The sequence below is a fragment of the Panthera pardus genome, unplaced genomic scaffold (assembly GCF_024362965.1).
Source record: "Panthera pardus isolate Hobbes unplaced genomic scaffold, ASM2436296v1 HiC_scaffold_2, whole genome shotgun sequence".
Lineage (NCBI taxonomy): Eukaryota > Metazoa > Chordata > Mammalia > Carnivora > Felidae > Panthera > Panthera pardus.
The window spans coordinates 141,821,749-141,846,265 of record NW_026526765.1 but is presented as its reverse complement, the minus strand read 5'-3'; the positions used below and the strand labels follow the sequence as shown (position 1 = coordinate 141,846,265).

The 24,517-nt window shown below is 40.9% G+C and overlaps 1 long non-coding RNA gene across 4 annotated transcripts in view; it reads right to left on the bottom strand.

The window, feature by feature from the left end:
* Positions 1-24,517, bottom strand: part of LOC109278902 (uncharacterized) — a 199,571-nt gene that overhangs the window by 4,693 nt on the left and 170,361 nt on the right. For 3 of the 4 annotated variants that reach the window (XR_008423922.1, XR_008423921.1, XR_008423923.1), the window contains 3 exons: positions 11,132-12,294; positions 6,075-6,562; positions 3,748-3,914 (listed from right to left, as the gene is read on the bottom strand). This is a non-coding gene — a long non-coding RNA (uncharacterized LOC109278902). The remainder of the gene's footprint in view (positions 1-3,747; positions 3,915-6,074; positions 6,563-11,131; positions 12,295-24,517) is intronic. The other variant, XR_008423920.1, reaches the window with a different exon arrangement.

Genomic DNA, 24,517 nt, shown 5'->3' with positions numbered 1-24,517 from the left:
ATTTGGTGTTCAGTGTAACATATCCTGGCCAAATCTAAGCCAATCTGGCTTTCTGTTGCTTAATGTTAGTATGTCACATATTATCTTATCCTTTTACTTTTAACCTATTTGTGCCTTTACACTTAAAATGTGTGTCTTGTAGGCAGACTGGAATTTAACTTCTAATTTTAATTTTAAAGACTTGTTTTTTAAATTTAATATATGGCTCTATGCCCTTTAATTGGACTGTCCAGCCATATGCATATTACATAGCTATTGATAGGATTGTGGTTAACGCGACTATCTTGCTTATTATTTTTTATGTGCCCCACTTACTTTTTGTTCCATTTTCTCTCCTGTTCAGTCTTCTTTGGATAAAATATTTTTATTATCCCATTTTATCTCCTTTATTGATCTAACAGCTATACCTTGTGGACTTGTTTTTGTTTATTGGTTTGTTTTGGTTTTTTAGTGGATGCCTTGGAGATTTTACTGTATCTCTTTAACTTACCGTAGTCTACTTCCAATAAAAGGACCTTACCATGATACACTTACATTCCTCTTGAGGAATGACTCGTCTCCCAGCCTCTGCTCTCTTATAGTCAAGAGAACAAACACGCTTCTATGTACTTCTGCATACATTATAAATTCCAAAATTGAGCCCTGTTAATTTTATTTTTTTAATGTTTATTTCTGGGAGAGAGACAGAAACTGAGTGTGAGCAGGGGAGGGACAGAGAGAGAGGGAGACACAGAATCCAAAGCAGGCTCCAGGCTCCCAGCTGTCAGCCTGATGAGGGGCTCGAACCCATGAACCATAAGATCATGACCACAAGATCACGACCTGAGCAGAAGTCAGACGCCCGACCCACTGAACCATCCAGGCACCCCTCAGCCTTGTTAATTTTAAACACTGCACTATATTTTAAAGAGATTTGTAAAATGAAACAAAAACAAAGCTTTTATATCATTGTATCATTTCCAGTGCTAGTCCTTCCTTTATGTAAACTGGGATTTGTATCTGGTAACATTTTTATTCTGTCCAAAGGATTACCTTTACCATTTTTAGAGTAAAAGTCTAACAGTAATTAACACGTTCAGCTTTTGTATGTCTGAAGGAGGCTTTGTTTCTTCTTCCTTTTGAAAGATACTTTCACTGGACATAGAATTCTAGGTTGACATGTTTTTGTTTGTTTAAATATCTCAAAAAGGTTGCTGTGTTTTTTTCTGGCTTCTGTTATGAAAAAATTGGCTCTTGTTCTTACCCTTGTGCTCTGGACACAATGTATCTTTTCTTAAGTGTTTTTAAGATTTTCTCCTTGCGACTGGTTATAAACAATTTGAATAGAAATTTTATGGTACAGTTTCATTTTTGGTTTTATCCGTAGTAACAACTTGCTGAAATTTTTGGACCTCTTAGTTTATTATCTTTATCTAAACTTTAGAAAAATTCTGGCCACTGTTTTTTAACTAATAAATTTTATTTTGGGGAGAAGTTTTAGGTTCACGGCAAAATTGAGAAGCAAATGAAGAAACATCCCACATAGCCTCCTGTTCATTCCCCCACCATGGACTTGCCACACCAGATTGCTACATTTGTTGCAATCAGTGAATCCACATTGACACATGGTTATCATTCAAAGCTTACTGTCAGAGTTTAATCTTCACTGTAGTATCACTCAAAATAGTTTCACTGCCCTAAAAATCCCCTTTGTTATGCTAGTTTATTCCTTCCTAGGATGGAACCACTGGTGACCACTCATCTTTTTACTGTCTCCACAGTTTTGCCTTTTCCAGAATACCATATAACTGGAATCATACAGTATGTAGCCTTTCAGAGTGAGTTCTTTCACTTAGAAATACACATTTAGTTTTTTTTCCCATGTCTGGCTTGATAGGTCATTTCTTTTTAGCTGAATAATATTCCATTGCCTGGAGGTACCACAGTTTATTTATCTACTCATCTATTTTCCAGTTTGGGGAAATTGTAAATAAAGCTTCTATAAACATCTCTGTGCAGGGTTTTGTGTGGAAATAAGTTTTCGTTCATCTGGATAAACATCAGGGAGTGCAGTTGCTGGATTGTATGGTAAGAATATGTTCAGTTTTGTAAGAAACTGCCAAACTGTCTTCTAAAGTGGTTGTACCATTTTTTTCATTCCCACCAGAAGTGAATGAGAGTTTGCATTATTCCACATCCTCATCAGCATTTGTTGTTGCCATTTTGGGGGGTTCTAGCGATTGGTTGGTGTGCATGTTGAATGTCTTTTCATATGCTTACTTCCCATCTGTATATCTTCTCGGGGGAGGTGTCTGTTCATCTCCTTTGCCCATTTTTAAATCTGGTTGCTCAGTTTCTTAGAGTTGAGTTCTATGAGTTCTTTGTGTATTTTGAATAACAGTACTTTATCAGTTGTGTCTTTTACAGATGTTTTCTCCTAGTCTGTGGCTTGTCTTCTCATTCTTTAGAGCCATTATTTTTCAAATAGTTTTCCTGTACTAACCCCCTCTGTTTGGGGAATTCTCTGTTACATTTACCTTAAAACACCTGAAGTCATCCCAGAGCTGATATGGTTCACCTTTTATTTTTTAAGTTTTTTTTTAATGCTTATTTTATTTTTGAGAGAGACAGAGCATGAGCAGGGAAGGGGCAGAAAGAGAGGGAGACACAGAATCTGAAGCAGGCTCCAGGCTCTGAGCTGTCAGCACAGAGCTGGATGCAGGGCTCGAACTCACAAACTGTGAGATCATGACCTGAACCAAAGTCAGACACTTAACCGACTGAGCCACCCAGGTGCCCCATCTTTTGTTTACTTTTAAGTTTAGATGGTTTCTTTTCTTCTTTCATGTCCTCATATTTACTTATCTTTTCCTCCACAATGTGTGATCTGCAGTTAATCTACTATTAGTTTCCTCTAGTGTATTTTTCATCTCAGACTTTGTATTTATCTAAAAGTTTGAGTAGCACCTTTTTCATATCTTCCATATATTTCTTTCATATGGTCATTCTTTCCTTTACCTTCTTGAATATATGGAGTCTATTTATAATAAATCTTAATCTCTGTGCCTATGTTTATACTGCCTGTGTCATCTTTCTCTCTTTCTGTTAATTTTTCTCCTCATTACAGGTTGCCTTTCCTTGCTTCTTTGCCTGACAAGTAATTTTAGATGAGAGGCCAAACTTTGCAAATTTCATCTTATTGAGTGTTGGGTATTTTTCTATACCTTTAAATATTCTTGAGTTTTATCCCAAGGTGCAGCTAAGTTACTAATAAACAGTTTAAGCCTTTCAAGGTTCTACTTCAAGCTTTGTTGGGTGAAACCACAACAGCTTTTAGTCCAGAACCAACTCTGATGTCCACACAATATAGGGTTTCTCTGAGCTACCTAGAAAAACACGAGGCCTTCCTCACCCTGCGCAAGCTTTGTGAGTTGTTCAATCTTCCCTTTCCAGTAGTTCTTTCCCTGTCCTCAAATAGTCTCCTCAGATGCATGCACTGATCACTATCAGCTGAGGACCCAGGGTGAGCTGGGAGCCTTGAGATCTCCAGAGCTCGCTCTCTGTGCACCTCTCATGTGGGGAGCAGCTCTCTTCTCCAATATTCTTCCCTGCAAATTTCAGCCACCTGGGCTTAACAAAATTTTGAAGTCTATCTCTCCTAACTCAGGGAGACTTCTGGACTCTATCTATCTTCCCCCTTCCTGTGCTATGGCATGGAAACTCTCTCTAGGAAGGAGATCATAGATCATAGTAATCATAGATACTTACCTTGTTTGTTTCTCCTCTATTGTGGATCAGTATCCTGTGCTGCCTGGTGTCCTGTTTCTGCAACCCATTGTTTGAATTATTTTTCTAGATTTGGTTATTTAACGTGGATAGGCAAATGCAGTCTGCATTGCTCCACTGGGGACAGAAGCAGAATTCTGTCATTTTTACTGTAATGTAAAAACAATCTCTGCTATTTATTTGCCCCTCATAACAAGGCTTGGCAGGGAGGCTGAAGGACACTAAAACAGCTCCTCAGACTTAGAGGAACTTAGGGTCTTAGGAGCTTAGAAGACCTTAGGGTCTTCGGGTGGTCCCAGAAGCCAGAGTCTGCAGTTGTCCCAACACCAAAGATCCTGACCAAAAGCAGTCACTTGGGAGTGGTTCTCATCAAAAAGTACTCACTCAGTCAACCTGCAGAACACTCAGCTAGTGCAGCTAACTCACTGGTGCTGTTTTACCTACTTACAGGAAATCAAGCAAGAGGAAATTGCTAAAAGTGGGGTTAGGATAGGCAGTGTGTTGGGGGAACAGACAGAGCAAAGCACACTGGCTTCCAGGCCAGGACGGCCACCAAGATAGCCTCCGGCACCCTCACTTCTGCTGAGAAAGGCTTTGCATGCCGGACATGAAGCCCAGCACCCACCTGCCTTTCCTGCTTCGGGAGGCACTAATTACCCTTTGCCTTCTCCCATCAGGATATAGAAACACTGGGCCTTGCTTGCCAGGACCATGTTGCTATAGTACATCTTGTGGATGAGGAAAAACAGGACTGGAGGCTGTCTGCCTCTTTATCTGGTAACAAATCAAGAGCTGGTGCTGTCGTGACACACAGAGACTTATTTCTTTCATCACCATTGCATTCATCTATTAATTACTTTTCAAATAATACACATGAATTGTCCAAAATGCAAAGAAAGATAAAGCTTAACATTAGAGGCATCCTCAGACACACACACACACACACACACACACACACACACACACAAACATTGCTCAGATATTGTTCTGTAGACTTCCTGTCTTACACTGGAATATGTATGGTCTCACAAATATATAGGTGTGTATTTCTGCGTGTGTGTGTGTACTTTTTGAATTTTTTCGCTCACCTTGTTTTCTGACTATTTAAATAATTGCACAGTACAACATTCGTTGACGGGCATAACAAAATATACTTAAATGTTCCTCAATAATGAAATATTTCAGGTGTTGAAAAATTTTGAGCATCATCAAATTGTGCTATACATTTTTAAATGTCAAATTATATCGGATAAAATTTTCTATGCATTTTTTGTTAGACTATGCAAACTTCTACCTTTTGGTTGCTAGGCTTTCAGCGTAGCACTGTGAGTTAATATTCATATATCCTGAAGAGGTGAGAGAGTGTGTGTGTGTGTGTGTGTGTGTGTGACCACGGCCAGATCACTGCTACATGAGTTATTGCATATCTATGAGTTTTAGGCAGCTGCCGTCTCCTTAGCTGGCATAAGTTGTGGAGTTATAAAAGGCTTCACTCACCAAAATATCTCCTCTTGATTGGTCTGTCAGAAATTTCCAATTTTCCTGTCACTCCATAAAGACCTTCTAAAGGTGCTCTGCATTTTAACTAGACTAAAATAGACTTTTACTTGAGAAGAGTAACATTATCAGAGATTAGTCTCTCAAATTATTCCATTAGCACCCATTATCATTGCAAAGAATGCAGGGTCCTGAGGGGATGGGACTTAAGATAGACAAGCTGTGATTGGCAGCAGAAGGACTGAGGTGTATGGCGAGGATGTTGACATGTTAGGTGCAGATATGTGGTCAAGTGACCACAGCTTTCAGCCTGAGCATCAGTAGAAGGACTTCTCAAAATATCGTCATGATTCATGTTCACAGCAGCATCGAAGGGCTATGTCCAAAGGCCATGTGCCACCTCTGTATGCAGCAGTCCGGCCAGGAGAGGACTTGAGATCGAGAAGGTGAAGGAGTCCATTTTTATTCTTTTCTACATCCTCCCACAGTGCCTGTATCCTGGCTCTAGAAAGCAAACCGTTAAGGCTTTTCTCAACAGCCGGAGAGCCAAGCAACTCTCAAGTGGTGTTAGAACATATCAGAACAGGGGCCCCTGGGTCCCTCAGTTGGTAAAGCTTCTGAGTCTTGACTTTGACTCAGGTCATGATCTCACGGTTTGTAAGTTTGAGCCCCACATCGGGCTCTGCGCTGACAGTGCGAAGCCTGCTTGGGATTTTCTCTCTCCCTGTCTCCCTCTGCCCCTTCCCCACTTGCTCTCTATCTCTCTCTCTCTAAATAAAAGATAATAATAATAAAATAAACTTAGAACATACCAGAACATACACGGGTGGATGTGACGAGCAAATCTCCATCTTCCATTCAGACCAGGAGAATAGGGTCATTTGTGTCTTACAAAACAAGTTCTGCTATTACACAAAGAATAGTTAGTAACGATAACACAATCTCAGAGCAACTTGGTCTCAGAAATGTTTATCAAATATGTTTTATGATCCTGAGTACACAATGAAAAAGTCTGATGCATGAATCGTTTCTCTTCCACCTAGAGAAGAAACACTAATGAAGCAGGGGTCAAATATTGATATGCCTGCAGTCACAAAACCCTAGACCCTTTCCCAGTTCATCTCACCAGTAATTTATTCACCGCTGTCAACTGCAGAAAGAGCAAACTCCTCACCGCCACGACCTTCCCTCTTTCCTCTCAAGTTCTTCTCGCAAAACTATTCAGTATCTCTTATTTGGCGATTCCACTGCGGAGAGCCCACACAAAACTTCCAGACTGGTGAGCCTGCACTGACATCTGCTTAATTTTGAGCAAAGAATACGAACAAATTATGTGGCTATTTTGGCATCTTACGGATATCGTTGCTCTATGTTAATTCCACTATTCCGTTCCTTATTAGGAATCAAAAGCGGACACAAGACAGAAAGGGAAGAGAGGTGAAAATAAAACAGAAAGCTTTCTCAGCTCACCATCTTAAGAGTCACTAGCACTATGTGCGAAACATTGTGGCGCAAAAAAAGTTTAAAATTCTTAGCTAGAAAACAACTATGTTGAACTAGTTAATAGTTGTACTGTAGTGCCTGAGCACACATGCTATGGAATCCGACTGGCCAAATTAACTGGCTCCACATCTCACCAGCTGGGCGACCTTGACCAGTCACTTCACTTCTCTGCGCCTCAGCTGGCCAATCAGTAAAACGGGATGACAATAGTACCTCCCTCACAAGGATTGTGAAAATTAAATCCTATAAGTAAAACCCATTAGAAATGGGTCAGACTCGGGGCGCCTGGGTGGCTCAGTTGGTTAAGCGTCCGACTTTGGCTCAGGACATGATCTCACAGTTTGTGAGTTTGAGCCTCATGTCGGGCTCTGTGCTGACAGCTGGGAGCTTGGAGCCTGCTTCAGATTCTGTGTCTCCTTCTCTCTCTGCCCCTCCCTAACTTGTGCTCTATGTCTCTCAAAAAATAAATAAATGTAAAAAAATTTAAAAAACAGAAATGGGTCAGACTCACGGAAAGAGCTTTATAAATGGTAGCTGCTCCCATTATTATATTTATTATTATTATTATTGAGTCAGGACATAAAAGGTGTGAAAACAATGAGAGAAACATAAAACATGGTCTCTGTTCCCAAGGACCTTCAATCCTACGAGGAATAAAAGCCCCACTGAGGCAACAGTGAGGGAACAAAAGGCCCATCGTTTGTACTTCTCATGACCAATTCAATAAAAGCTCCAGGAAGGGCAGGCTCAGCCTGACCCACCCCTGCAGTCACAGGATTCTTGGAAGGGCATGCCCACAATTCAGGCCTTGAAGAATGAACAGGATTTCAAAAGTTGCTCTAGGCTTGCCCTTGGACATGTGGTCCCCAGATGTGTTTTGTTTGACTTATGCAGGACTTTTAATACATTTTAATTAGTTGCCAACATTTAAAATTAGATCATCCTCCACCCTGCTTCAGCCATTTAATTACCTGCCTGGTTCTTGTCATGAATTGAGTTTGCAACCCCTAATCTATGGACTTAACACCCATTCTTATTGTCACGAGTAACTATAAGCTTTGGTAAACATATTAGAATGATTTATTTTCTTCATATAACTCTGCGCCATGCATAATAGCAAGGGTTCATAAAAGTTCTTTTCTTTTTAAAAGTAGTTCTTTCTTCTTAGAAATGGATTTCTAACCAGGCCAGCTTGGACCAGATTTCGGGAAGAATTATAAAATGCATTATTATTTCTTCAACTGTTTTGTCTCTATTGTTCCTTTTTTATTGGGCTATTGGATTAGAGCTTAATGAGCTATCTTTTACAAAGAAAGCATAGGACCTTGCAGTGCACGGGGAGAACCTATAACTCACTTGCAAACATTGATAACACGGCAAAAACTTCCTAAGAGACCAAGTCCTGATTTGACCTTGGTTGGAGCTAAAAGGGCTGCCAGGATGCATTTGGGAAAGGAAGGAGAAACACCAAAGCTTATGCCTACATGCTATCCTGACCACCTCCCATTCACCCTGTTGGTGAAGTAGGGATCCCAGGCCCTAAAAGGTATGAGATGGTCAAATGCACAGTCCCCAGTAATGGCAGTGGGTCACTTACAATACTCCCAGCCTGGGGGAGGAGGGCACTACACGGCATGCAAGGCCCACATGGGAGTTGCATGCAAGGCCCACATGGCAAGATGAACCAGCAGGGGCCATGAGACTCAGGCTCTATAGTGGCAAGAGCGGGAGGTGACCCCTGGTCCCTACAGAAGGATGGAATTTTCTTGGTAATTTTGCTGGCCTGCAGAAAAGTGAACCTATTAAGTTGAGGTCCAGGTGGGGGGCAGTGAGGCCAGATGATAGGGAACTACCCAGTGTGAGATTTCTCACTGGTTGGGGACAGACCTGAGGAAAGCAGGGAACTCCCAGCGAGGCTCTGGGGGGGGAGGGGGGGAGGCTCAGAGACATCAAAGCAATGCATGGACTTTCAGGCTTTCCAATGTGCATGAGAACATTTAAAAATATTTATTCTGATGGTTTTAATTTTTTTTTTTACATTTATTTACTTTTGAGAGAGCTCACGAGTGGAAGGACAGAGAGAGGGAGACTGAGGATCTGAAGCAGGCTCCGTGTGCTGTCAGCACAGAGCCCAACGCAGGGCTCACACTCACAAACCATGAGATCATGACCTGAGTCAAAATCGAGAGTTGGCCACTTAAGTGACTGAGCCACCCAAGTGCCCCTATCTTGATATTTTAAAATCATGTACAGAACAGTATAAGTTTCTAACTAGTGGTTTTCATGCACTGATTATATTTCTTTTTTTTTTTACGTGTATTTATTTTTGAGAGACAGAGACCGAGCATGAGCGGGGGAGGGGCAGAGAGCGAGGCAGACACAGAATCCAAAGCAGGCTCCAGGCTCTGAGCTGTCAGCACAGAGCCCAGTGCTGGACTTGAACTCATGAACTGCAAGATCATGACCTGAGCTGAAGTCAGACGCTTAACTGACTGAGCCACCCAGGTGCCCTGTGACTATATCTCTTTTAGTATCAAGGTGTTGGATCTCAAACACACTTTTTTGATGGGCTATCATATACAGTTCTTTCCCTGTTTGCAATATTGTAATATGAATGCATCCTTTCTATAATTGTGTATCAGATCAAGTCAGACCATGCCTCATCAGGGCTTCTCTTTTATTTTTCCCACAGGCCACGCTGGGTAAGTTCAAAGATACAGGTTCCACGGCCCAAACCTCCATTTTCAATCATTGTTCGTTATAATTCCTTATAACATTTCCTTCAAAATCACCTTGGTTTCACTACTTTAAAATTGCCTTTTCATGATCTACAGAAGATGATTCACACTCACATCATGGCTACCTGAAAATCTGACATTCTCCACAGAGAAGTAACACATGTCCTCCATGCCCGCCCAGAGGGAAAAAATATAAAGGAATACAGCATTCCCTTCACTATGAGAGATTTGGGGGGTTTTTTTCCAGTATTTTTTTTTTTAAAAATTGGCCAAGCCTATGTCAGTTGTCTTATTAGTCTTAAATGCTATTAAAAGTATAATGCCAGTCACATCTCCCTGTCAGATCTGAGGCAATTCATTGTATCGAAAAATCCTTTTTCTATCCTATTTTACCATAACATGCTTCAGCTTGGCTATCTTTCCTTAACTGTCTGACAGATGTATGTACTTTCTTCTCTGAAGTAATGTGAGTCCAAGGATATGCCTCTGCCTCTTCACTATGAAGTATGAGGCCTACCTTCCTCCCTGTCTCTCATTTCTAGTGACTTCCTTGATCATTGGCTTGTCAGTCCTGCTGTCTGCATGTCCAGCATCTCCAGGTATAGCAGCTTCCTATCTTCTCCAGGCTGACTCCACTCTTCTTGGTGGGGTTGTCTCTGACTACAGCACATTTTCTCAGCTCATGTTCTGCAGAGCAGGGGAGACCAGGCGCTGGAACAGACCTCACAGGGTCCAGGCAACATACACTGCCTCACAGCCAGGTCCTCAGAAAGAGAACTCAAGAGGAGACTAGGTATAAGTGGCTTTGTTCCAACCACCCTAGAGTTCACGTCCATAGACCAGAGGAACCTGTGTACTCTGAAAATTCCAGGACCATTTTCTCACATCACCACTGGATTCAACTTCCCTTCCTGGTCTACAGAGGAATGTAGAGGCAAAAGTTATGCCCACCATTCAGCTGGGGAGAAAGAAGACACCACACAGGTTGGTCTCACCAACAACAAGCTATCCAATTTTGGTAAAGGAAAGAGTAGCCATTCTTCTATTTCACAACTGGAGGTGGTCAAGTTCTCCCAGTGTGTGACATTATGCATTTGGATAACTTCTTGAAGAACACCTTGATATGCTTCAATCTGTGCCTCCTGCTGTGACTCACTCTGGGAGGCTTAGTGGAAACAGTGTAGCATAGCCACTTTGTGTTCTGTATATCATCTTCCAGATTTCTCTTTTGCTTTGCCCATCAGTCTCTTCTCCTCTTGAGAAGCTGAGAGAACAACTAATCTCCACAAACTGTCTAAGGGATTATAAGTTATGTCTCCCCCACTTTTCCTAACCTGCCACGCTGCCATGAACCCTCCATGGGAGATGGCTGCTATTAAGGTCTACGCTGTGCACAAGACATCCAAGTAAGACCCAGAATAAGTACTGTAGAGTCGCATACCAGTGACTTTCTTTGCCCAGTAATAAATTACTATGGTATGGACTATATTTACATACTTTATCCCAGCCTGAGATAGCTCCCTCCATGCCACATTCAGGTGAACTGTATATCTAATACAGTTCTTCATTCAGGTGAACTGTATATCTAAAAACGGGCTTTTGTCCGTACAATTATAACACAGCCTTACCATAAATGTTTTTCAAGCTGAAAATACTTGTATCCACCCTTCCTACATCAGTCCCCTAATGGCCAAGACAGTGGACAACAGTGATCTCCAACAAATCTGGAACAAAAACTAGGGGTCATATATTTAAATCTCATTCAACATTAAAAAAAATTTTTTTTAATGTTTATTTATTTTTGAGAGAGATGGAGACAGAATGGAAGTAGGTTAGGGGCAGAGAGAGAGGGAAACACAGAATCCAAAGCAGGCTCCAGGCTCTAAGCTGTCAGCACAGAGCCTGACGTGGGGCTCGAACTTGTCAACTGCGAGATCATGATCTGAGCTGAAGTCAGATGCTCAACCAACTGAGCCACCCAGGTGCCCCTCATTCAACATTTTAATTATTGATGCCCTCTTTTCTTTTCTGTTTTAACCAGGGCAGTTTACTGTAACTCACGTGATACTTTCCAAAGCACCGCACTGATAATCTGGATGTGGTTTAAAAACCAGAATTTTTCCAAAGTAAACTTCAGGAGTTCATTCATCTCCCGATCTCTATATCACCCCCTTCTCACTCACCTTTGAAGAGAAATTTCATGTCTGTAAAACCAAGAATAACGATTAGCAAACTCAGTCACTCTTGTCACATTGATATATTTATGGCCAAATAAATTTATTTTTAAACTAATTTTGACTTATTCTGATATAGTCATCACTGCTTGTCAGTAAGTGGTAATATATACGGCTTTCACACATTCATAAAGATTTCAGTGTTGTTGAATTTTAGAGCGAGAGCTTAATACTGGGAGAGAAATTTTTTTTCGATGAGGGACAAGGATTCCATATGCTAAAAATGACCTTTCATTTCACAATAGGGCTCAGGCCAGGACTCTCTAGTCACACTTTGTACATCAGGTTGGAGGAATGAGGTCAGACTCACGGCCCAAGGGCAATGGCATCATTCCTGCAGGATTTGAAAGGCCGGGACTAAGAATCCAGATAGAAAGCTCATGAGGACACAACAGGATAAATAACAAGGGGATGGAGTGGATAAGGAAGGTGGTGATACAAGTCCCCAGGGCCCTATTGTCTATCCCTTCAAAAACCTACTATCATATTCGAGTTCACCAAAAACCCCCTACCCGTACCGCTCCACGTTCACACTGCATCTCACCTCAGTCTGGCAGCTGAGAGGAAGAAATGAAGTACAGTAAAACCTTGGTTTGTGAGCATAATTCATTCTGGAAACATGCCTGTAATCCAAACCACTCGTATATCAAAGTGAATTGCATGAACTGTTGGCTCAGTTGTGATCATGTGACATTCAGCGTCATGTAAGACTCGTATTGCAAGACATCACTCATTTATCCAGTTAAAATTTATTAGAAACGTTTGCTCATCCTCTGGAACACTCACTGAACAAGTTACTCAATCCAAGGTTTTATACATGTTGGTGGTACTGGAGCCCCTTCCAAGTGCCCCCAGAGGACCCCTAAGGCAAATGAGAAGCCACGATCCTGCACCCCACACCCCACACACCAGTGGGAGCTTCCTGCAGGACAAAGACTGCTTGCTGCCCAACTTTTGATTTCTCCCATTGTCTGCCACACTTTTCTCTCTAAAAAGTCAAAGTCATGGATTTATTCTTTCTATTCTTCATTTTCCAGTTTTATTGAGATATAATTGACATGTAATACTGAAAGCCATGTTTTTTAACTCCTCTTCCCTTTTTTTTTTAAAAAAATATTATTCCTGGGGTACCTGGGTGGCTCAGTCAACTAAGCATCTGACTCTTGATTTCTGCTCTGGTCACGATGTTATGGTTCGTGAGTTCAAGTCCTGTGTTGGGCTCTGCACTGGCAGTGCAGAGCCTGCTTGGGATTCTCTCTCTCCCTCTCTCTCTGCCCCTCCCCCATTCACATGTCTGTGCTCTCTCCCTCTCTCTCTCAAAATAAATAAATAAATGAAATTTTGAAAGAGGTAAAAAATATTTATCATTCCTCTTTCATGGAATTGCACTTTTTCCTTTTGAGGCAAAGTCACTTCTGAATCAAACTGGACAAACCACACATGACTTAAACATATGTTTTCCAAGCAGTTTTATTCTGTTCTCTGAGAAATTTAGCACCACTCTGCCGTCCTAAGTGGCATCAGAATACACTTTCACTACAGAACTGTCAGAATATAATACAGCCTGCAATAAAACCTAATCGGTAAATAAAGTAACAAAACCACTTCCTTTTCACAGGGCCAGCACAGTCATATTTTAACACATACTTCTGATGCAAGATCCTAATATCTTACTAAATACATTTATTTGCAGTTTGTACGCCTTATTCCCAGACCAGTGCATTATTTGAGTTTAGCTATAGTTTTTGTTAACATTTTAATCAAACTCATAAATAAAAGGGAGAAATCTGGCCAGTTGGGAAGGAGCCGAAGTAGAAGAGTATGCACAGCAGATCTCGGTGATTTCTCTGGAATATACTAAAATATTGCCAAAGAATTGTGGGTTTCAGCAAGTAGACTGTTAACAATTACTCAATATTAAGGGGGTGACTTTCAAGATGGGGATTTTTCTCTCTTTGTTTTCTGCTATAAATGTGTATCTTTTTTCTTTGACTCCCAACTTTGTTGACTCAGCTTCTGAAGCCATATCATCAACAATTTATCTTTCCTTGGGCTGCACTATGTTTGTAAATCTTTCAACTCAGTCTATTTCCTGAGGTGGCTCTGTGCATCTCTTGCTTTGTTCAAGGGACACAACCACATTCATTTTGTGCATGAAGCAAACAAACAAAACACGGGATGGGGGTCTGTTCTCTTCTAAAAGGTCACATTACATCTTGGTTCAATAAAATGGAGACAATTCTTTTTGAATAATAATTTTGCCCTGCATATTAGATTTGGAACATTCTTACAAATAATAAGAATACAGTAATGAAAATAAATATATCTCAAACACAATTAAAAAAATGTCAATGGAAGCCTTATCTTTGTTTTCCATATATACCCTTGTAAGAAAGGTATTAAACCCACAGGGTTCTTCTTATAAGCCATCAGTAGAAATTACATGTAGCCAAGGGGTAGGTACCCACTAAGATCTAGAAGAATTCATACTGTAGTTGCTGACCCCATGCATGTTCTATGGCAAAGATGGTCTTCAAAATTTCGGGGTTGACAGCTATTGCTTAGATAATTTTTTAATCACTTTGATAGTTACAGTTTCTGTCATTAGTAGGGCAAACTGACAAATTATCAGTGACATATTTACCCTATCAGTGGTATCCCCTCGCTGCCAAGATTGTGGAAAACATACTTGATCAGCAACATGCATAAAATGTACTAGTTCACCATCTGGTTGTTTGGGCTCAAACTGGAGAGCTTTTTTTGTTTGAACTAGGTAGGGTTGAAACTGTTTCTGGTTCAGTGAAATTTCACAAAAGTACATTTTCTATGGCATGTTAATCTAATAGTTTCCCCACGGAAGACTGTGTTGCTCTCCATCAAGAAGGAAGTGAATCCTGTGTATATGGCAGCTCTCAGATTTTCTGGGGTAGGGGTAGCCTGAGTCACGAGGAAAACCACGTACCTTCCCAAAAGTCCATTCCCACAAAGCTATGATGGGCTCTAAACATGTCAACCATGCATATGAATCGCATCACATTTGCAATCTTATAAGCGTGTATTCTTACCCTAGACTAAAGCCACTTGCTGGCAGTAATAATATTAATAACTTTCAGACAAGTTACATATCAAGTAAAATGATTTGCATGCACTACTGAATCGCTTAATGCCCAAGTTTTCGGTATTCTGAAAGTCTGATATGTCACACTGGAAGAATATGGAACACATTGTCCACTTAAAATAGAAGCAAAGTATAGTGGTTATTAGCACGGACAGTCAAGCCAGAATTCCTAGGTTTGAATCTTAGTTCTGTCATTATCCATGTGTCCTTGGGCCAGTTACTTAACCCATCTTTGCCTCAGTTTTATCATCTATAAAATAATTATATTAACAAAACCTTCCTGAAAAGGTTGCTTTGAGGAGTAAATGAGAAAATATACATAAGGCACTTAGAACAATTTTCTAGCATTTAATAAGTACTATGTACACGATAGATGTTATTGTCACTATTATTACTAATGTCGTCACAAGTAAAGGAACGTTATCTATACGTCACTTTGCTATTTTGGACAGAACTTTTTCACATGAATCACATTGTTCAGATGGACTATATCCTCTCTTCTGGTGGATGCTCCTTGAGGGTACCTTTTTTTTCTTTTCAGACAGATCGAGAGAGAGAGAGAGCATGAGCAGGGGAGGGGCAGAGGGAGAGAGAGAGAGAGAGAGAGAGAGAGAATCTTAAACAGGCTCCATGCTCAGCATGGAGCACACTGTGGGGATCATGACCTGAGCCAGAATCAAGAGTTGAACACTAAAATGCCTGAGCCACCCAGGTGCCCCTTGTCTTCCCTCCTCTTAAACTCAATATCGATGACACACATTAATTCTAGGCCCTGCCATACCCACCACACCTTCTGGAAGAACTGCCAGTACACCCAGGTACCACAATCTTGGCTCCACCAGGTTTGTATGGAGCCAAACACAGTCCCCTCCTAGGAATGCAAACTGTGGTATAAGGAGAGAATCAGGGGATCCTTAGCAGCTGAGAGATTTTATCAGGAAAGGACACAGTTACAATGGGGCCATGAGGCATCAGAGGGGGCATATACATGGAAGATATAACACAAGTAGGGAAAGCCTACGAGGAAGAGAAATCTAGAGTGGCAGGCAAAGCAGTCCATGAGAAGTGGGGAGAGAAGTAGCAGAGGGAGAAGAGGGCACAGAGAGCAATTACAAGGACTGAAGAATGACCCATCGCAGCCTGCCCACCTTACTCTTACCAAGGCCTGACATTTTGATTTCACTTATGGTTCCTTTTTCTTTTTTTTTTTTTTAATTTTTTAATGTTTATTGATTTTTGAGAGAGAGAACAGAGCCAGACACAGGGTTCAAACTCACAAGCTGTGAGATCATGAACTAAGCTGAAGTTGGAAGCTTAACTGACTGAACCACCCAGGTGCGCCTCCTTTTTTTTCCTTAAATTTACTTATTTATTTTGAGAGAGAGACTGTGCAAGCACAAACGGGGTAAGGGCAGAGAGAGGGAGAGAGAGAATCCCAAACAGGTTCCAGGTTGTCAGCACAGAGCCTGATGTGAGGCTCGAACTCACCAACCTTGAGATCATGACCTGAGCCAAAATCAAGAGTTGGACACTTAATTGACTGAGCCAACCAGGTGCCCCAATTTTACAAACAATCTCAAATGCTCATTCCTGATCTCTCCAATGGGCATCCTTGCCAGTGGGGTTATTTGAGGCAAGCTTCCAGCAAAGGAAGTTGTCATTAACTTTATTTTCTTATTTTCTGTATTTTTGATTCTCTGACCTCCAAGGCCTTGCTGTTACATGAGGGACTTCCCCTCCCTGGGGTGCAGATGCCTTGAGAGTGCACATCAAAGAGGCCAGGGACACCAAAGTGTGAATTCATGATTTCTGGTTATGAGAAGCAGAAAATGTTTTGCAGAAGGGGTGGTATTTGAGATATATTTTGGATGATAGGGAGAATGTGGACATGTGGATGTATGCTGCACGATGGGACAGGGAGAAAGTCCAGCACAGGGAGTAGCCTGAGCACAGGTAGAGACAAAGAGAATGACAGCAGTTTGGAAGCCTGATTACATGAAGAGAGCAGAGGAGGCAAAGCCTGGGGGAAAGGTTGGAGCTGAGTTCACATTCATGTTTCCCTGAAAGATTAGCCCTTTGTGATGGCTGTAACAGTTAGAGTAGGTGCTATTAACTGAATTGTATTCCCTCAAAATCCTTATATTGAAGCCCTAATCCCTAATGTGATGGTATCTGGAGATAGGGCTCTTAGGAGGAAATACAAGATGAGCCTAGAACATCTTTTTGAGGGGCGCCTGGGTGTCTCAGTTGGTTAAGTGTCTGACTCTTGATTTCAGCTCAGGTTATGATCTCACAGTTCATGAGTTGGAGCCTCATGTTGGGCTCTGCGATGACAGCATGGAAACTGCTTGGTATTCTCTCTCTCCCTCTCTCTCTCTCTCTCTCTCTCTCTGTCCCTTGCCTGCTAACTCTCTTTCTCTCTTAAAATAAATAAATAAACTTAAAACAATTTTTTTAAAAAGATGAGGCCTCATAATAGGATTTAATACCCTAATGAAAAAAAAGACACCAAAGAATTTGCTAGCTCTCTCTCTCTCTCTTTCTCTCTCTCTCTCTCTCATTCTCTCCCCACTTCGTGTGAGCACACAGTGAGAAGGTGGCCATCTACAATCCAGGAAGAGAGCCCTCACCAGGGACCCAAATCAGCTGGCACTGTGATCTTGAACTTCCCAGCCTCCAGAACTATGAAAAGTCAACTCCTGTTGGTCAAGCCACCTGGTCTATGGCATTTTGTTATGGCTGCCTGAACTGACTTGTGCAGTGGGCAAGGGCTCAAACAAAATGCCAACTCCCAAAATGAACCCCTGCAAAACTTAGTGTTGTCATCCCCTTGTTGTGTACTTTCTAACTTGATGGAAGCTGGTGGCTGGCAGGAGAAGAGGTACACATAGATAAGACAATGATAATAGCACCGCTTTGGAGGCTGCTTGCCTTTATGGCCTAAACACCATCTCCAGGAGTAAATGTTTCCATCACAGTGAGACAAATGTAATAGGTTTTGGAGGTCGCATTTTCAAAAATTAATAATACACATGCTGTGTGAAAACATTATGTTCAGAGGCATTTTTTTAGGAGTTTCAAATAGAATATCTTAAAGAAATCATCCTAAAAGGAGGTCATAAAGTTTCCCAGTGTCTGATTCTAGCAAGAGTGCATGGGGAGTAGATTTATCAACTGCAGGGTATGAAAAGGTAACAAAAAACTGGGGTGTCATCAGTGTGTCTGTTCTATTAATTATTTTAAAATTACATTAATCACAGGCTTTAGCCATAGTACAACAGGGAATCAGTTAGTAGGTGTCTATGAAAGATTGAGAGGGAAAATGCACACAGACCACATAAATAATAAACCAGAAAGAAAAAGCTAGCTTCTATCCCACCCAATCTCCTTCAGAAACCCTGGGGAAACCAAATCTACTTTTATATGCTCAATTCAAGGGAAAATTTAACAACCACATGGTATCAATTAAAGATAGACCCTTTCCTGAATTCACGGACCTAATGGAAAATTACTTGATTATTATAATTTGGATTATTATAATTGCTAATGAGAGCCACTTGACTTTGATTTGGCTTCCAGGATAATCTTCAAAAAGCCTTTGCTTGATTTCTTCATTCTGAAAGGAGCAAAGTGGGAAAACCAAATCATTTACTCCTTAGATAAGTGATGCTTTTACTTCTGCCCATGTATATATAAACAGTAAAGAACTAAGAGCATTAGATACACATTGAACATGGATTTTGAGACAGTCATACAGCCAAGTACATGCAAACGAAGGCATTTTGTTTAATCCCTAAGAAGCTTAACACGCAGGACACACGTGGGCAAGAACATATAGTGGGACAAAGAAGGGGGTAAGCAGTCTGAGATCCCATGATCATCAAAGTCAGAATTATTTATTCTTCAATTCAACTGAGATCATCTCCCTTGACTAGAATAAGGTATTGTCCACTGAGCGACAAATATAGACAGCTTCAGCAGCTTGAGTTATGCAAGCAATGTTGCTATGGAAAAGTTTTAAATTTACTATAACCTGAAATTTGTTATCTATGTTAAGTTAGTACTTAGACACACCTCAGGTGATGAACTTGTGAAGCTTCCCAAATCTCCCCAGTGGATGTCAGGGGGACTAAAGTAACAGTATTTACTGAGCATCTAGTATAGACCATTCATTATGTAAGGTGTTGGAGAAACCAAAAAGGAACATGACCTCAGCAGATTCACAGGAGTATCTCGTATGGACCATTCATTATGTAAGGTGTTGGAGAAACCAAAAAGGAACATGACCTCCGAAGGTTCACAGGACACAGTGTACAAACAGAAATGGTGAGCCAGTAATACCTTGCCTTAAATGTTAACTGCCAAACAAGGGTGGTTTAGAAAATTGGTGCATAGCAATTCCTGGTTGTAGGTCACCAGGTCATACAATTAGGTAAAGAAATTTAACTTAATCTTGGAACAGGACCAGAGGATCCAAAGAGACAACCAGAAATTCCTGTCTATGAGCTGTACTGTGTCCAAATCTGGACATGAGAAAGGTATACATCCTTGAAGAGGTAAATGTTACCTCAACAGTAGCAAGAAAAAGTCTGGGGTGTGTGAGGTAATCATTCCCCTCACAGAGGATGCTTTTAATTTACCAGAATGAGCAGTTGTTTGATTGGTCAATTGGTTGTTTTTAACCTCTAGCAAGATCAGGAAAGAGATTAGGGCACAAATACACAGAGCCAAACATGAATGTGCCATGTTTCACACATAAAGACAAAGCAATAAGTAGACAAGATACTTGGAGTTTTTCTAGTGGTGCTCAGTGTTTCTAACACGTAGAATTCTATTCCTGCCCATGTTCTCCTGTGACCAGGTGAACATTTGAGAAGTAATCACCGGATAAGAGCACAGGGGTTGAAGTGAGATAGCTCTGATCTCATTTTCTAGCTGTGTCATTTACTAGGTATGACACCTTGGCCAAACCACTTGTCCTCCATGAGTCCAGATCTCTTGACTAGAAAAATGTGACTATAAAACACTCAGCTCAAAGGAGAATTATAGGGATTCATTCAGAGAATGCATATGAAGCTCGTGATATTTAGTAGGTATTCAAAAAAGAAAAAAAGTCCACTATTCTTGCAACTAAGCTTGAAAGGTGGCTCCAGCCATGGAAAACAAATTGCCAAATGACCAAAGACCCTCCCTGCTGCCTCCAGGACTGAGTGATGGCCTCATTGCCACCAGCTGAGCTAACTGGCCACAAAGCAAAGAAAAGAGGAACCATCCAAAACAAAATGCTAGAAGCTAAAGAACCATCAAAAAAGATAGACCACAGGGGTAATTGGCTAGAAGAGGTCAGATCCTTTAAGGAGAAAACAGAGCCCCACTCTAAGGCCATGTGGAGACTGAGCTGTAAATTACTTGGCAGAAAATACCCATTCTAAGCAAGGGCCTACATGCTAGGCTCTTTCTCCACATTTCAATCCGTGACCCACCCATAGCCTCACTCCCATATTCCAGCGTGTCAGCACGTCCAATGTCCTTCTTCCTCATTATGGAGGACACACTGAACAGGCCACATGGAGAGACTTACACAGCCATGGCTGTCAGGAGAAATTCTAGCACAGGGATTTACTTCAGTATGGAATTCAAAACCAGAACCAGAAATCCTTCATTATCATTTAATATGAATCTATTTCATTAACTAATTTAAAATCATGCATAATTCATCACAGGCATTGTTCATTTATAGTTTAGCATGTATTTCCCTAGATGTCGCCTCCATAATAGCTTTTCCTCATTATTTTTCTTGCATAAATGATTGAGATGATATACAACATTACTTTATCAATGGAAATGGGATGGCTTTTTATTCTTTGTCAAATTGGGTCACTGATTTCCCTATGTAACATGATATTTCCCATCTTGTGTTTTCAAAACCTTTCCCTAGCCATTCTCATTGTATCCTTTTATAACAATGCTTTTATCAATCTGATTGTATTATTTTGTCTACTTTATTTTATTAAATGTTTATTTTGAGACAGTGAGTGCATGTGTGAGCACATGTGAGAAGAGGAGGGGCAGAGAGAGAGAGAATCACAAGCAGGCTCAATACTCAGCATGGAGCCCAACACAGGGCTCAAACCCACAACTGTAAGATCATGACCTGAGCCAAAATCAACAAGAGTCAGACACTTAACCAACTGAGCCACCCAGGCATACCTATTGTCTTTTATTTTAAAAGCAAACAATCTGTGACACAAAATCTGTGATACTTTCTCAAGTAAAATTGGGTAACAGACTTAAATCTAGAATTAAAATCTCCTTGTTTCAAAGTCCTCTGATTTTCTAAGCAAAAATCCAACATTTGTTTTTTTTTTCCTCCCTTGACAAATTACCTATATGAAGACATTTATCTATAGGGTAACAAATTGGTGTTAAGTCCTCCCTATTAGCATATAATAATAATAATAACAACAACAACAATAATGTTTAAGTATGGTCCTAAAATGTCAATTTTATTATTATTCAGGTATAGGACAGCCAACAGGCAAGGAGATGATTTCTATTGAAAAGATGGGCACTGAGGGGGGCACCTGTTGGGATGAGCACTGGGTGTTGTATGGAAACCAATTTGACAATATATTTCATATTTTAAAAAAAAAGAAAGAAAAGAAAAGATGGTTTGTTGCTCACAGTTCCCAAGAGGAGCAGCCACACCACTCTGATAGATGTCACAAGGGGAAGCACCAGGGTCAGCTGGAAAGCAGAGGGAATAATGGGCAAGAGCCTTTCTTGCGGTTTTCATAGGAAGGAATGGGTGAGCCAGGGAAATCAGGGTTAGGGCTGACCGGTTTGAATAATTTCAGTGAGCTCTGGGGCTTAAAAGTTGTCCTCAATTGTCTGATCCCCATCCCTGGGATAATTAAGGTAGAGGAATAGTAGTCCTGAGTGTAAGAACCCAACAGAGGAGAGGTGAGGGCTTGGGTTCTGAATTAGTTAGTTGCCATGTAGAAAAGGCACCCTCTCAGGTGAGTCATGTATTATCTTTAGGAATTGGCTAGTCCTGGGAGGAGTAATCTCTCCAGGATCCATAAGGCTCCAGATGTCAAAGCACCAGAAACGCAGGATTCATACAAATACCTGGTTATTCATAGGTGCCACACACAATACTAAGATCTCAGCATGCACTTTTACATGCAATCCCTAACAACCCTGTAAACTAAATACTGACATCACCATCTCTGTTTTATAGATGGGGACCTGAGATTTAGAGACCATAGGTATGGAACACACAGCTAATAAGTGTGGGGATAGGAACTTCACCCCCTGCAGCCCAGCTACAGGGTTCATGTGGTTTTTTTAATTTTATTTATTTATTTTGAGGGAGAGAGAGCACATGCATGAGTGGGAGATGGGAGAACAGAGAGAGAGAGAGAGAGAGAGAGAGAGAGAATCTCAAGTAGGCTCCTCATTGTCAGCGCAGAGCCTGATGTCGGCTCAATCTCACAAATTGTGAGATCATGACCTGAGCCAAAACCTAGAGTCAGATGCTTATCCAACGGAGCCACCCAGGCACCCCCTGGGCTCATGCTTTTAGTCACTGCACTGCAGAGTGTCTTTAGAGAATTCAAGAAATGTCATTGATGACTTTAACTTTTCCATAATGTTTCCATTAGCCCCCAATCATATCCAGGTTATGGTGTTCCTAAGCTGATGAATTAGTTCAATTTGTGTTCAGGTAACATGGTTTAGAATCTGCTGGGTGAACGGACGCAGAGATGGAAGTAAGGAATAAAAGACTAAGAAATGTGAGACAAGGATCTTGACTTAGGAACTTTTACAGTCAAACTCCAAAGTAAGTCTTCTGACATATAGTTTTTCTTTTATCACAACTTCTCTGTCTCTTTTCAGATGTATCTTGAATTTTTTCTCCAAATCTAACTGAAAAAGTACTGTCATTGCACGGCCCAGAGAAAGAACATAACCTCTGAATTTCGGAGATGAGGTTCTAGCTCACAAGGGCATTGGAAAAACAAGTGAGCTTAAAATATTATGATACAGAGTCCAGGGGAGAAAAAAGTGGGTATGTGAATCCTGAGGTTTATAAAGTAATCTGAACAAAGCCAACCAGAAGATTTACCTAAAAGTCCCCCTAGCTGAGTTCAGGGATCTGCCAGGAGGCAAAAATTTCTGAAGATGTCTGTCACCAACGCTAGCTACCAAAGATTTGGATTCCTTGGCTCCCATGCTCATTAACTGTGCCAACGCCATTATGAAAGAGCATTAATATTACCAGTAATAGCATCCACCTCTGCATCCATCACCCACCCATCACACACACACACACACACACACACACACACACACATACACACACTGCCATAATGCCATGGAGACACATCAGGGACACCTTCTGGAGATAAGAACTTACTCTGCTTGCAGGATCTTATTGAATGTACTGAACTCAGGAAGAAAGAGGTCCCAGCTCTAAGGAGGAAATCTTCTCTTTTTTCCAGTTTAGTTTTTGACTGTCTCTCAACTCACAGGTATTCAATACTGTACTAACTGGCATTTCAAAGACAATAAGAGGGCTATTATGAATAGGTGGACCATATAATGTATTATATCAGCTGACACACTTTGGCGGGGGGTACAAGGGGTCACTATTAATAGTCACATAAGGACAAGAGGCAATATTGGGTTCTATTCCAGACAAACAAAATGTCTGAGCACCTTAGCTGTGGGAAAGACAAGACCCAGCTACCTTGACATTCATGCTGGCTTTGGAGATGTTTGTCCTCACATGTCATCTGTGAGCCCTCAGCGGACACCAGGAGAGTCAGCCTTTGAAAGCCACTTTGTGATCACATCTCTCTATAAAGTTTCTCCCAAATGTATAAGCAAAGTGAATATCAAGGTTTACACAGCTTTCTGTGGGAAATTATGACACTGTTAAACAATGAAAGGCTTCATATTCTAAATTTACACCAATCCCCAAAGGAATCAATGAACCATGCTAAGATAACCAATAACTCAATATATCACTGAGATTATACAATGTTATAGAGCCAAGAAATGGTACTATCTATAAGAACAAATTGGGCCCACCCCAATACCACTTGGGTGTTCAGCTCAACTGATTTAAGGAAAATTTAGGAGTTGCTATTAAAACCACTGGCCATAGAAGGACTTAACATCTGAGATGAGGAAAAGAACCAAGTATCAATACCTCTAAGCCAAAGTAGAGGGACATTCCTGATTTAATTAGATGTGTACTATTGCATGACCAAATGTCAATAATCTTACTCCCACAAAGCAGAAAATCTAGTATAGGGAGCTATACAAGGCACATAGACATGCATAATAAAAACTGGGTGAGTACTTTCAATGACACAAGAAAAAACAGCTTAGAGGTCTCAAAGGAAGAAAATGTCAGGGCTGGCATAGGATTACAATATGGAAAGAGCAAGAAATATTACCTGGAGGAGGCAGAATTGCAAACCATGATTTAAAGATGGAAATGATTTTGACAATCAAAGGAAGATGAGAGGCGTCCTGGGCACAGGTTGTGATGTAAGCAAAGGAACAAAGCAAAAGACTCCTCACTCCTAGAAATGTAGGTCAGGGGCTAGAATGTGAGAGAATCTTCAAGTTAAGTAGCTTCTACTACA